Raw genomic sequence first — 12,762 nt, 5'->3', positions numbered from 1 at the left:
CGTAATGAGAAAATTCTCTCAATATTGATCAGATGGTAGCGTTTTTTCGTAGACGAATTGACAAGCATCAAACCCAATTCTGAACGTTAGCAATTTAACAAACAATGATATGCATTACGCGCCTGTTAAAATAGTATATTTAACTTCAACGTATAATTCAGCTAACCAAATCAATTTGGTCGCACGCAACTTACTTTCGACTGCCTAAAACCGACAGTTTCGGCAACCTATAATTTTACGTTCCACTTTCTTTACGCCATACGATTTTGGAATAGAATTTTATTAACTACGACGATTTATAATGGAAGTTATGATTTTACGACAAGGATTATCTTCAACGTTTACCAATTTATCGCCTATAAACGATTCGTCAAACAGCTGAAGCCGAAGGAGGTATGTGCTAAAATTACGTTTTCAAGATAATCAAGAAAAACTGTTTAAATTTACAACAATGTTATAATTAAGCTATTATCTTGATTCGGGTTTAAAGGCTGTCGTCGGTTGGAATTACTTCCTAACGTTTCGCTAGCACGAGTGGCGAGCTTCTTCAGAGGTCCTTCCATCTCCGATGTCAGTCTACGTCCAACGTCCAAGAAAGTGTCATTTAAGAAGAAGCGATCGCATGTTTTCGGTAAAGTTAAGCCACGAATAGAATTTAGTATTGAAACATCACGTGAATGTACTAATGAGGTTTTGCAGAAATTTTACCTAATAGTCGTAGAAAAAGAATAATATTCAACACGTTGATAAATTGGTTTAGTTGCATGTTATATGGCAAGAAATAAAAATTTAAGCTTTGGTACCCATGTCTAACTTGATTTACCCTTTAAAAATAAATATAAACAAATTAGAGTGGTCATTTAAAACAATAACCGATGACGTCGTATGAAATTTGGGATATGCTGCATAATTACTTACAAATTCTTGAAATTTGGAATCCACTACAACTAATTCTAAATTCAAGACGCGTCTTATTAATTGTCTAAATAGTGGCAAATTATTCTAAATAGCGATATGTTGTTAAATTTTCAACTAAATTGTCAGCACACAATTTTATATTATTTTATTATTATTATTATTATTATTATTATTATTATTATTATTTAGTTTTATATTTGAATTTGGTGCGCCCCTGGTAGAATGGTAGAACCATTATGAATTAAATTTGTTTCACATAACTGCACTACTACTAAAAAATATCTATATTTTATTTTCAAATATTTACTTTAAAACAAATTTTGAATTTTGAAAAGTAGCTTTGTACTAGGTATTACTTAAATTTTTTGTGGCTGTGGTAAAAAGAGAAAATGTCGAAGTAACGATCACATGAATTAATAATACATATTAGGACGAGATTATATTTTAATAGCATTTTTAAATTTAATGCTAGTATTTTAAGCTGGAATGCGTTTTGAAAGCAACAGTATTGTTCAAGCGATAAATAATTTTGCAGGAAAGGACGAACTTCCAAGACATCGGAACAGGAATACGAATAGTCGATTTTTCAATGAGATTATTTCACTGCAGTTAGAATTTTCGCCCAAATGAATTCATTATTTAATTTTTATAAAATTATGTCATCTTTACTTTTAAAACGAATTAGTTCTTCTTGGTTTGCTTTGGCGTTTGGCTTTCTTTGCTACAATAATTGCAATTTCTTTAAATTAATGGTTAAATGGTTAAATGGTTAATAATATTTAAAAACATTTCCCTAAACAATAACCAATGATACGATCTGGAAACTCATAGGAGATACGGAAATAAGTTTCTTGGACTCTAATAAAAATTTAAAATATTATAATTTTGTTGATACAGGGTGTCTTCCGCGACATCAACTTTGATGTTTTAAATTCAACACCCAATATATTTCGACATTTTTGGATAAAATAAAGGTCACTTTCTTAAAAAACTCTTATTCCAATTTTGCATAGCTTAGGCAGAAATTGAGGTTATGTTTTTTTTTTATATTCTGATTGCCCCATATAAAATTGTGTCGTGACGCTACTGATGCAGGTACTGAAATGAAAATTGAACCACAGACTAAGGAGACGATGCATTACTCAATCAGATTGACAGATGCGCCTCAGATTATACAAGGTGTCCCAAATAGATGGTGCTTTTTTGGCGAATTCAATAAACACAAGATTTTCAAATGGAACACACAATATTTTTATCTAGATATCAATTCAAGGACAAAAAATAAGATAAGTTTGTAATTTATCTAATATTTAAATTTTGCTTACTTTTTGAGATATTTGAGATTTAAGATAAAACGAAATTAAATTTTTGTTTCACCATGATGTTGTTCACAATAAAAAAAATTGCCACTATTATTCAACAGAGAATAAGTTTTTAATGAAAAAAAAGCAGGGCCATCGGAGTGTTAACGTGTGGTGTGGTATTGTACGGGATGGAACGACATGAATTTCTTTTAAGTGTGAATAATGAAAAAATTTTGACATTGCGTGACCACCGCGAAGTCCCGATTTTACACATTTTTTTTGTGGGACTTTAAAGGATGGTGTGTATAAATCGCAGAAATAGCCATGATGACCTTAAGGAAAAAATTAGACAAGAAATTCTTGCATTAAATAATAGTGATGCTGTTAGAAATGAAATGTGTATTGCAGAGGATGGACAATATATTGAAAATATATTACAATATTATTATTATCATATTTTATTTTTATTTTTAGTTATTTGTTTCTGTTTTTTTTTATAGATTTATTTAAATTTTCACGTATTAATGGACACCCTGTATTTTTAGCAATAGAATTTATGCGGGTGTTATCTTAAACCTCGAATATCTCAAAAAGTAAGTAAATTTAAATATAAGATATATTATAAACTTACCTTATTTTTTGTCCTAGAATTGATATTTGAATAAAAATATAGGATGTTCCATTTGAAAATATTGATTTTTTGTTAATTAAATTCACCAAAACGTCACCACCTATTTGGGGCACCCTGTACAAGCTGAGGCGCATCTCTCAAACTGATTGAGTAGTGCATCATCTCCTTAGTGTGGAACTAAAGTTTCGTTGAAATACCTGTATCAATAGCGTCACAACACAATTTTATATGGTTCAATCAAAATATGAAAAAAAAACACCTAACATCGATTTCTGGCTAAAGTGTGCAAAGTTCGAATACAAATTTCATAAGAAAGTAATCTTTATTTTAACCAAGGACTCTAAAAATGTCGAAATATATTAGGTGTTTCATTTAAAATAACAAAGCTGATGTTTGGGGGACACTTTTGGGACACCCTGTATCAACAAAATTATAATATTTTAAATCCTCCGGAGAGTCCAAGAAACTTATTTTCGTATTTCCTATGAGTTTCCAGATCGTTCGATTTGGCACACGGTGTACAAAAATTGCAAAGCTTGTTTCTAAAATGCCAGGCGCGTCAATGGGTGAACAGAGTCCCAATCTGAAGCACGCCGATAAAGTAAAAGTATTTCGAAGAAAGTGAACCTCTGCCACAATACCAACACGAATCATCATCGATTGCGTTATTACCATTCTTTTCTTCGGCGTATTATAACGGTGTCGCGTGGAGCAGACGAATTACATTGTTCTTAATATATCGATTGCTGAAACAATGGTTCTATTTTGCGATATTATAAAATTAATATTACGTAACGAAAATTGGGGAAAATATTTGCATATCGACATGCTAACGTTCTTCATTTTACATAACGCTAATGGAAAACGTCAGATTATTTGGTAAAAGCGTTAAAAAAATTCCATGTTATAAAAGATGATTCACGTTGACTATCCTATTGGATGTTTTGGAAGACTAAACAGCTTTCCTTTCCCAAATTTGGCATATTGCTACGGTGTGTCTTTTTTAAATATTTACACACCTACAGCCTTGCCAATTCCACGCGAAACAAACGACAACATCGACGACGAAGACAATTCGAATGGGACACCGTGTATATTAGTGCGTTCTCTGATTTTGCGCCAAATTAGTGAAAGAACTTGCATCCATACTTCCCCATTGATTTACTTCAGAAAAAATTAATTTTGTTTTTTTTGTTAGAAAAACGAAACATTTGATTTAATTTTAAAAATTGCAGCAAAAATTCATTTTTTCAAAGTGCCACCTTACGCATTTGATAGTGCAATAATTTATCAAAAAAAATCCCATACAAGGTCCTACTAACAGTTAACGACGGATATAGGGTTATCTATAAAGATTTCGTATATAATTTATAAAACCTCTTGACGGTAATGTCACATATGTCGAGTTGCATAATTTAAAATTACAATTTGTTTATCAGATATTTAAATTTTTAACACATCCTGCATAACCATCCATCAAAATGACATCCTGGATATTCAACAATACATATCAGCTAATACCTATAAAATTTTAGAAAAGTTTGGTTAATTACTCGAATAGATATTAGGTTTTAATGAAGGGATGTTTTTCTACAAAAAAAAAAGAAAATATGTTTTAATTTGCTTTTTTAACATAAGTTACTCAGAATTATGGGCGAAATCAGTTGAATTGGCAACACTGCAGGTGCGTAAATATTTCAGAGGAATAGATATCATGGTTCTCTAAAACTTCTAATAGAACACCCAATGCGAATCCCACTGTATTAGTTAAGTAGTTAGCAACTCAAAGTAGAGTGAAGTAATACTTCACGGGATTACGTTCGGTACTATCAAATTTGAGAGTCGTCGATAGGCTTAGATAGAAAAGTAACCCAAAAAACTATATAAATTGGGCAATATTTCACATAGGCCATGAACATGGGGTATGTAATACGTACTTTTAAGCTATAAATCGATGTAATAATGATTATCCCAACCATAGCTGATTGCCATCAGAAAAAATAATTGTACACGTTGGTAGCGAAGAGGTATATCTAAAAGAGAATTTTACGTTTACATTCTTTTGAACAGAAGTTTATTATGAGGAAATTAATGCGGACGTTTCCCAAGATATTCATTCCGACTGACACAGTAGTAGTTATGGATACTGCCTACAATCATTCACGATAAATAGAAAAATTCCAAAATGATATTGGATAGAACGAGAGATTATGAACTTACCAGAAAATAATGAACTATTAACTATAGTTGGCAGATCGTTTTTTCAACCCCCACCTCTGAATTAAATCTATTAGAACTGAGCCCAAGTGATTGGGCCAGAAGAAACACGACATTTATAAATTACAATTGAAGTAAAACCGAAATGTTCATAATGCCATTTGATGAAAAGAAATACGTGCCACTTTTACTTTTTTAAACCAAAAAATTATCAGAGTACATTTTTCATTTGGAAAAGGCTGTTCTTTGTACTTTTTATATTAGGATATGTGTTTAACTCGAAAATATAGAATACATAACCAGATGTCATTTAATTCTCACTTTGGCTTTTATTTAATGCTGTAAATATTAGATTGGTTGCTATGACCAAATTTGGAATAAAAATGAAAATGTTTAATATCAATATTCGAAGCAATTCCAGTCGTAGCTTTTGATGACAAACAACTTATTAAGTAACATCAAAAAAGGCACGCATTTTAGAGTTCCAAATAAAAAAGGATTTTGAATTGTATAATTTCGTGTGTTTCATTAACACGTTCGATAGTCAACGATCAAAGTCGTGGTGTCATTGTTCAGAACCACTGTGCAAATAGTGGGAGTGTTTATAAAGCAACCTGTCACTCAAGCTTGCTAATTACCATATTACGTATTAGAAAACACACCAAGAAATCTTGTTTGGGCTTTACCGCTATGAACTAAGCTTAAGGAGATGTCAAACTATAATGTAGCAAAAGAAACGAGGTAAAGTATATACTTTACCTCATTTTTTTTTTCTAGATTATAGTTATAGTTGTAATATACAATAGAATGAAATACGAAGTTAAGCAAAAAATAACGCAAGCCAAAAACCAGTCATGGGAGGATATATTCAATGAAATTGACAGAAGCATAGGAAGCTCGAAATCAAAGCATGCTTGGAAAACTGATCTCCTAAGACCAACAAAAAGGAGACAAAAATAATAGACCCTATTGGAATAATTATATGGAAAGCCTATTATCAGGAACTACTACTAACAGAAAACGGAAATGAATTCAGAAGCATAACGTATGAGAAAGAACCAAGAACCAACAACCGTATGAGAAATTTCGGTTCAGTGGAAATTCATAAGAAAAGAAACAAAAATTTATGCGAAAATTACAGGGAGATAAGTATGACATCTTCTATTGGTAGACAGTATGGACTTTTATTGAAAAATCGTATAGAAGGCAAAATTGTAGATGCAGAAGAGCAGACTGGTTTCCGGGCGTTGATAACATTTTCTGAATAGAATGTTAGAATAGAAAACTAAGGAAATCAGACTAAGTTCTACAACTGTCGTTTAAAATGACTCATTGACTATTACCTAACGTTATAGACGACTATAAATATAACAAATTGAAATAAGTGATATAATACTAAAGTAGGGTAGTCCAGCAAGTTGAAATCGAACAAGCTGAGAAATATTTTGGAATATAAACTTAATAGATAGGTCGAGCGGTCTTGGCCCTGGGCATTTCTTTGCCATGGTCGTTGTTTTGGAAGAAGTCCGTGCTTATGCGATATTTACAATTATATGAAAATAATGTGCTGGCAATTTGGCTAAGTAGTAAGGATAGAAATCAGCAAAACGATGGAAGAAACCCCAAAAATTTTCAAATGTTTTAAAAATTAAATAAAACAATGTTCACAGCACTCTCCTAATTGAATGCAATAAAACAAAGTCTCATCTTTTTAATGCTCCACTATTTACACAGGTTTTTGTTGGTTATAACGCCATTGGCGGCAAGTAAGTTGCAGCAAAAATGCTAAAAGTATTTGCAATGGTTTAGGACACCTGATTTTCAATAATATGATGTTTAAAACGTGTCTTTAATAAAAAGTCCTTACTTGAACACTTTTTTTTGGTGGGGATGGACGGGTGCCCCACCACCGCGTCTGTTTCCGAAAATACGTGCAGAAATCAAGTTAAAAAGGCTAAGATAACGAAATTCAACAATAAACGATACTTTAAATAAATACAGTGCGATCTAGCAATTGCCAATATGCCGAAATTAAATTGGGCGTCGGGTTCTCAACGCGGAAACAAACAACACTTTCTTGCGACGCTCCTTAAAAAATTTCACCGCGTTCTCTTAACGCTCGGCTTGCAAAATATCGTTATCGTGCATCACTCTCATCGCAACTGACAAAAATCCAAGGTCATACATCTGTGCGAGACAAGCTTCCGTTTACCCAAGTAATAAAGCGTGCTGGTTATTTTGCGCGACAGGCAGGTGTAATCCAAACGGTATTTTGACACTTACATTTTTATTATATAAAAAAGGTTTAACACTAAAGAACCGCGTTGCGCTGAGGCACGGAAAACAACTAAACTGAATCGGAATAATTGACAGAGTTTTCTAAACGAACGTTCTTGCCGAGTGGTACGTACGCCTCCCGCCATTCACTTTCCGAAACACCCCACACCGGGTGATAGTGAAATGGTTTCGACTAGCCGCTGGTCGAAGATTGGTACATTTGACACCTCTTTTACGGTCGCGTGTGGCGAGCGCAATTAAAGGTATCTTTTTGATAGCGAGGAAGGTACTCTTATGTAACGACGCAGTGTCGAAATCGGTACCAGCGTTCTAATTCGCCAATCTGCAATTAAAACTTTGCGCAAAAAAAAACGAAAAAAAAAATTATAATCCATCATCTCTGGGCCAACACGTGCACACCAAAATAAACAATTGCTAATAGAAAACAATTAAGCATATGAAAGTCACAACTACAATCATTAGATCTTTTTTCAAAGAAACCTCCACAGGCTACTGTAATACTGTTTACAAAACTTCTCGATTACTCCTGCGTCGGTTTTTGCTGAGTCGAACTTGCTGACGTTTCGCCAATCATCCTGTTGACTTCTTAAGGGTTCAGTTTCAGTTAAGCTCCAGAAGGAATCCAGAAGGAATCCGGTAGGAATCCAGAAGTTTTGTAATAGTATATTATGGAACAAGTGCAGTAAACGGCATTTGACTCACGAGTTTATTTGACACGAGCGGAGCGAGTATTTAACAAACGAGTGAGTTAAAAAGTTTCCGAACGTGTTGCATACTATACTTTTTCTACGACCGTTAGTTTTTGGGTACATTTTCGCAAAACAAGAATACATTCACTGACATGACAGTCAGAATTGACAAACGTCAAAATTCAAAGCGTGGGAAATATCTACGAAAACATCCGATTGCTCCCAAACCGTGCGGTAAAATCCCGGAAATGTCCGAAGTGGCTCGGATTCGTGGGAAACGAAACTGACGTGGCAAAGCGATGATTCCCGCACGCTAGATCGGTGCGTAATTAGGTATTTTACACACGGGAGTAGAAAAAAAGTATTACAATTATTATGATTATTGACTTATCCTAATCCTTATTCCAAAATGAATCCGAAGTGTTGTTTTATCACCACTGATTACAACTGACTTCGAAAACCGTACAAGTCCAAAATCAACGTTTCCGGAAAATCAATAAAAACCTTTTAACATTGAAACTAGTCGACATATGATTTCGGCTTGCATAGGAAAGTTTTAGGTCTCTTGGTTTGCGATGTATTTTTAATGGTAGTTTTTCAAAAAATAAAATGCACTACGAATCGCAGATAAAAACAGAGAATGGATTTGTACGGTTTTTATTACATTACATTGGAAATCGCCAATAAATTTAGTGACTACTTTGTAAATAGTATTGCAGAGATTCTATCCAGTATCGCACAATTCGATGACTTAGAAAATATCACAGCAGAAATTCCTACCTATACAGAGTTTTTAAAAAATATGTTTATAGTATGAAAAATGTAGGTGATGGGACGAGTGGATTCTCGACTGGGGTACTCAGATATGTCTTGAAATTCAACCTTCTTTTAGACATTATAAATACTTCACTTTCTACCGGAATATTTCCGCACGAGTAGAAGACTGTGATCCAGCTCCAAAGGTTCAAGACACAAATCAACACGTAGAATTTAGACCGATAAGCACTGTTCCGGTTTATGAAAAAATATTGGAAATGGTCGTCAAAGAGAAACTGCTTACATTCTGTGATAAAAATTATGTTAAATTAATATATATGACAATTTCCTCGAAGCTGTTGATAGTAATAATCTTATTTGGGCTGTGTTCTTTGATTTTAGGAGAGCTTTCGAAACTATTGATAGATTTATGTTGTCAACAAAAATGGAAAAGCTAAGCATACGAGGTTCAGTTTTAAATTGGTTCAGATCTTATTCGTATAACAAAACCCAAAAATTTAGATTTAAAAATAGTGTGTCTGATACTGTCGATAAAATGTATGGAGTGCCGCAAGGAACTGTACTGGGGCCTCTATTAATCCTATTGTATATTAATGACATAGTTAAGGTAATTAACGATACCAAATTGAATTATTCACAGATGATACAAACATAACAACGATACAAACGTAGTATTAACAGTGATTTGAACCGAATATATGAATGGTTATGTAAACACAAACTTAATATTAATACGTCAAAGTCTAAATTTTGTATTTTTGGGAAAAAACAAAAATTGTCAAATGTCAAATGATGTTAATGTCATGACGGTTAAACAAGGAAGTATTTATAATGCAAATATTTTTATGTATAAGTTAAGAAATAAACTATTAGCTGATTACATCTGTGATAAAGTGAAATATTTTAACAGCGTGCATAGTTACTATACAAGAAACCACAATGGTTTTATTTTAGTAGATAGGTGTTGCTTTAACCAAATGACAAATTCTATTCTGCATAAGGGTCTCTTAGAAAATAATAAACTGCCAAATACCTTGAAAAATTGTGATAATGTCAATAACTTTAAAACTATGTTGAGGGAATATGTGATGTCTAGATTTTTAGTACAAATCACTGTTTCATCTTAATTTTGCTTATATGTTGATTTCTGGTTATAGTTGTGTTGTTTGTTGGTTTTGTTTGTTCATGAATTTTTTAAAACTTTGTAAACATTTGGTTTTGAATGTAGCATCCCCAGCTAATAAAGAAATATTATTATTATTATTATTATCAGCAAAACAGACATCTCAATAATTATTTTCTGCATTTGTGGTATTTCATGATGTGATGTGCTAATAGAACTCCAAGACTTCACCGTGGGTATAAGTCGTTTCCTTCTTGATGTTCACTATTTTTTTTTTTCGTTAATTGGTTCGGGTCCTTGATATGCCTTATTACTGGGCAGAGGTGGGCTGCTCTTATGTTCTTTGAGTAATTTAAAAATATGGGAGTGTAAACCATCTATATACTCCCAGGTTTTAACATATCCTGGATTAGCACTTTCTTACAGGAACTGAGGATAGTTTGATAGAGCAAACGTTTCCTTATTGAAACCGGTGTTGCACGTTTTTTTTATAGTAATTAGGTCACCAGTTCTTAAAATCAGTAAATGGATGCCTTTCTCTGGAAGTCAATATTAAATTCTCACATTCTTCTGGAGTATCAATTCGGTTTTCTGAAATTCCGTTTGGCACATCTGAAATCTCGGTCGCAGGGCAGAAACGTATGTCCTCTTACTGAAAAGTAGTGATAGATTTTGTTGAATCTCTTGGTTGCCTATAATGGTAAGAAAAAACAAAAAATTGTTTGGTTTCGGTTCTGCCCAAGTGCTCGTGTACGGTACAAACTTTAAAATTCAATTCACATTCACGTAGATTAGTGCTATACCGGGTGTCCCAGTAACGAAGTGTGGTATTAAAGAAACAGTTCACAACGGTACAAATTGTGATGTCTGAGTCGGCAATAAAACGCCAGAATAAAGTCTTGCTTCCTCTACAGTACAGTACAGTACACAAGACAGTCATCACTAACGATCACAATTATGGGAGTAGGAGAGACAGAATCGGTTGTACTTTGCATTTATTAATTCAACTAGTACGCCTAAACTCATGGATTCATGTATTTTCTATGTAGTAACAAATCAGCAGTCTTTAATTTCCCGTTAGTGCCGTGCTGTGAGAAATGACAAAAATTGAACATTGTTTTTATTTAAATTTTAAAACATTTTATAATTAAACTGAAAATTGTTGGGATTTCGTCCATCGTTTTGCTGATTTTTTTCCTTATTACTTAGCCAATTTCAAAGCACATTATTTTCATATACTTGTAAATATCGCATAAGCACGGACTTCTTCCAAAACAACGACCATGACAAAGAAATGCCCAGTGCCAAGACCGCTCGACCTATCTATTAAGTTTCTGTTCAAAAATATTGCTCAGCTAGTTCGATTTCAAATTACTGGACAATCCTACTTTAATATTATATCACTTATTTCAATTTGTTAGATTATAGTTTGACTTCTTCTTAAGCTTAGTTCATAGTGGTAAAGCCCAAATAAGATTTCTTGGTGTATTTTCTAATACGTAATATGGTAATTAGCAAGCTTGAGTGACAGGTTGCTTTATAAACACTCCCACTATTTGCACAGTGGTTCTGAACAATGACACCACAACTTTGATCGTTGCCTATTGAACGTGTTAATGACACACACGAAATTATAGAATTCATGGGTAAAAGGGTCTTTATGCGGTCTTTAATTTTCCGCTACGTCAATTAACCTTGAACACTAAGCCCATTTATATTTGAAACTCTAAAATGTTTGCCTTTTTTGAAATTGCTTAATAAGTTGTTTGCCGTCAAAAGCTACAACTGGAATTGCTTTGAATATTGATGTCGACATATTAAACATATTAACGTAATAAGAGTTTATCATTTTCATTTTTATTCCAAATTTGGTCACAGCAGACAATCTAATTTTCACCACATTAACTAAAAGCCAAAGAGAAAATTAAATGACATCTGGTTATGTATTGTATATTTTCGAGTTAAACACATAGCCCAATATAAAAATAAAATACTTTTATTACTGGTTAATGAAGACGGCGGTTTGTGATTGTTTCAAAATGTTTCGCTAAGCCGAGTGCCTGATTCCTCAGAAGTTCTTCCCGTCTCCGACTTTCCTTTTTGAAATGTGACAGCCTTATGTGTTTGTAGGTATAAAGAACATCCTTTTCCAAATGAAAAATATACTCGGATAATTTATTGGTATATTAATTCGAGTTAAATTTAATTTCTGCTGCACTTTTTAGGTCAATTTTTCTCACTTTATAAATGTCGGGCTTCCTCTGACCTAATCACTTGGGCTCAGTTTTAATAGCTTTAATTTAGAGGTGGAGATAGTAAGATTAGTAATATTTTTTCCTTCTTCCAGGATATTTAAAAAGACGATCTACTAACCATGGTTAACAGTTCATTCTTTTCTGGTAAGTTGATAATCTCTGGTTCTCTCCAATATCACTTTGAATTTTTTTCTATGCATGTGAATGATTGTAGGCACTATCCAAAACTACTACTGAGTCTGTCGGAAGATCCTGGAAAACGTCAGCATTAACTCCCTCGTCATAGTCTATTCAAGAGGTACTTAAATACCCGTCGATCAGCTTTCCTTGAAAGTTTCGCCAGCAATGATAATATCTTGCCACATTTTGGTACATCATAATATTCATTAATACACGTTTACCCACGTCTCATCAAGGTAAATATTGTTCTTCTGGTGGATGCGGTACTGCCTTTACTTTTCAAGTATTTAATAGTTCTCAAGTAGATTTTGAGGTTTTTATTTTCTCTGAAAATATTCAGATCCTTTACGATATGCGAATGTTTAAGAAG

At 33.1% G+C, this 12,762-nt stretch overlaps 2 protein-coding genes across 2 annotated transcripts in view; one reads left to right on the top strand and one right to left on the bottom strand.

Annotated features, from left to right (window-relative positions):
• The window catches only part of LOC132704269 (uncharacterized), a 44,390-nt gene extending 36,906 nt beyond the window's left edge, over positions 1–7,484 (bottom strand). Inside the window, exon 1 of the mRNA XM_060674140.1 lies at positions 7,354–7,484. The gene's annotated coding sequence lies outside the window, so the exon portion shown is untranslated. The remainder of the gene's footprint in view (positions 1–7,353) is intronic.
• A 4,841-nt stretch (positions 7,485–12,325) lies between these two features.
• The window catches only part of LOC132704939 (uncharacterized), a 35,417-nt gene continuing 34,980 nt past the window's right edge, over positions 12,326–12,762 (top strand). Inside the window, exons 1-2 of the mRNA XM_060675286.1 lie at positions 12,326–12,356; positions 12,427–12,628. The gene's annotated coding sequence lies outside the window, so the exon portion shown is untranslated. The remainder of the gene's footprint in view (positions 12,357–12,426; positions 12,629–12,762) is intronic.

Source organism: Cylas formicarius, unplaced genomic scaffold, assembly GCF_029955315.1.
Source record: "Cylas formicarius isolate icCylForm1 unplaced genomic scaffold, icCylForm1.1 PGA_scaffold_7__23_contigs__length_41026272, whole genome shotgun sequence".
Classification (NCBI taxonomy): Eukaryota; Metazoa; Arthropoda; class Insecta; order Coleoptera; family Brentidae; genus Cylas; species Cylas formicarius.
Note: the sequence above shows the minus strand (reverse complement) of the source record. Positions and strands in the feature narration are given on the sequence as shown.